The sequence below is a fragment of the Chrysochloris asiatica genome, unplaced genomic scaffold (assembly GCF_000296735.1).
Source record: "Chrysochloris asiatica unplaced genomic scaffold, ChrAsi1.0 scaffold00480, whole genome shotgun sequence".
Taxonomy (NCBI): Eukaryota; Metazoa; Chordata; class Mammalia; order Afrosoricida; family Chrysochloridae; genus Chrysochloris; species Chrysochloris asiatica.
In genome coordinates this window covers 68,247-70,784 of record NW_006408998.1, presented here as the reverse complement: position 1 = coordinate 70,784, position 2,538 = coordinate 68,247, and the positions used below count along the sequence as shown (strand labels likewise).

General features: G+C 38.0%; 1 pseudogene; it reads left to right on the top strand.

Annotated features, from left to right (window-relative positions):
• The first annotated feature begins 1,882 nt into the window (after nucleotides 1-1,882).
• LOC102833124 lies at nucleotides 1,883-2,096 on the top strand (annotated as a pseudogene).
• Nucleotides 2,097-2,538: the final 442 nt, after the last annotated feature.

Below are 2,538 nucleotides of genomic sequence, written 5' to 3'. Positions count from 1 at the left end.
GATGGGCTTGGACCACTGACTTTATGGTTAACAGTCCAGTGCTTATCCTACAGTGTCATACAGGAATTATAGGCAGTACTGCTAAAATGGACTGTTACTGGCCATTTTGAATCTGATGATCATATGATCATCTTGCAGGGAATGGCATTGCATTCATCATCAAATAGAATATTTCAAGATCTGTTTTAATTTACAATGCTGTGTATGACATCATAATATCCATATACCTGCAAAGAATACCTGCTAATACAATATTAATATTATTTAGATTTACATGCCAAACTCCAAGACCAGTGATAATGAAATTAAAGAATGCTACCAACTTCTTCAGCCTGAAACTGAACCAACATGCAATTAAAGTGAGTTGATAATTACTGTGATTCAAATGCAAAAGATGGGAAAAAAAGACAAAGGATCAGTAGTTGAAAAATAAGTCTTTGATAATAGAGATGAAGCTGGAGATTGAATGATAGGATTTTGCAAGGTCAACGACTTATTCACTGCAAATATCTTAATTGAACAACATAAAAGACGACTATACACATGGACCACACCAGAAGAAATACACAGGAACCAAACTGACTACTTCTTTGGAAAGAGGCAGTCAAAATAAAAAGACGGGGAGACTGTGGAATAGACTATCAATAGACCTAAACTATGTAAGTTCAGAGTGAAGCTGAAGAAAATTAATATAAGTCCATGAGAACCAAAATATGACCTTGAATATATCCTACTTTACTTTAAAGACCATCACAAGAACAGATTTGATCCATTAGACACAAATGTTTGAAGTCCAGAAGAGTTGTGATATGGCATCCAGAACATCAAAGAGGAAGAAAGCAAAAATCATTGAAAATACAGAAAAGGCAAAAATGGATGTCAGAAGGGAGTCTGCAACTTGCTGTTGAGCATATAGAATCTAAAGTGAGTAGAAGAGTTGAGGAAATAAAAGAGTTGAATTGCAAATTTCAAAGGCCAATTCAAGAAGACAAAGTATTACAATGAAATATGAAAAGACTTGGCTGAGCAAACCAGAAAGGAAGAATGTGCTTAGCATTTCTCAAGCTGTAAAAAATTAAAGAAAATGTTCAAACTTTAACTTGCATTAAAGAAGGATTCTACAGGAAAAAATATTGAATGATGCAGAAGACATCAAAAGAAAATGTAGGGAATAAACATAGTGACTGCATCAAAAAGGAAATGGTCAATGTTCAACCATTTTAAAAGGTACCATAAGGAGCTCTGGTAGCGTAGTGGTTACGAATCGGGCTGCGAACCTTAAGGTCAGCGGTTCGAAACTACCAGCCGCTCCGCGGGAGAAAGATGAGGCTTTCTACTCCCGTAAAGATTTACACCCTCGGAAACCCTGTACAGGGTCGGTATGGGTCGGAACCGACTCGATGGCACTTAACAACAACAACAACAAATATTAGTCCTGGTGTGGCACTGAGGGTTAATGTGTCAGACTGCAAAGCCATTTAAACTGCAAGGTAGGCAGTTTAAGCTCACCAGCTGCTCCTCATAAACCCTATACAGGGTCACTATGGGTTGGAATCGACTGAACAGCACTTAACCACAACAACATATGATATAAGTCCAAACTGCAATGAAGGCATTGGCAAAAAAAAAAAGGCTTCAGGAATTCAAATTAAAATATTTCAACAAACTGATGAAACACTGGAGGTACTCACTCATTTATGCCAAGAAATTTGGAAGACCTGGCCAATCAATTGGAAGAGGTCCAGATTTGTGCACAAACAAATTTGGCTAAATGGAATGTGGAAATCATCTAACAACATCATTAATATCATATGCAAATGAATTTTTGCTAAAGATTAAAAACACAGGAGTTGCACTCTGGACCATAACCTCTGACACAACCATGAATAGTATCAGGGAGGCCTGCACAGACATGAAGTGTTAATGGGACCAGTGCTTCAATACCTAGTTTGTCTACAAGTTCCTCAAAGGGAAGACTCCAGAGACCCATATACCAACATTTTCAATCCATATCAGCAGTGCATTCAGAAAGCAATAAAGGAGAAGGAATGGAGTTTATGGGCCATGGCAAAGAAAAGCCTGAAAGCTCTGCTTGACCTTAACAGTCACCTTGGAAATGGACTCCTCAATTCAGCAAACTGAAGACTCTGGATTTTGTCAATTAAGACTGTAAAGAAAGGCATCAATTTGATGATGAGTTTAGGGGGGAGCTTTCTTTCTTTCTCCTCAATGTTTTCCTTGCACTTGCTCCAAAGTGTTTTCTCAACTGCTCTGGCACTTAGAAGAATTGAATGGACTAAAGAGGATTGATTGGGATAATTACTACAATACTTGGTCTGAGATATACATACATTGTATGTAAATAATGATATATTACTCAGGATGGTCCTGGTGTGCTGCTGTAGGATAAGCACCGGACCAAAAACTCATTTGCATTGCAAGGTCAGCAGTTCAAACTCACTAGTCATTCCTCAGAAATCTTATACAGGGTTGCTGTGAGTCAAAACCAACTTGATGGCACTTCACACACACACACTC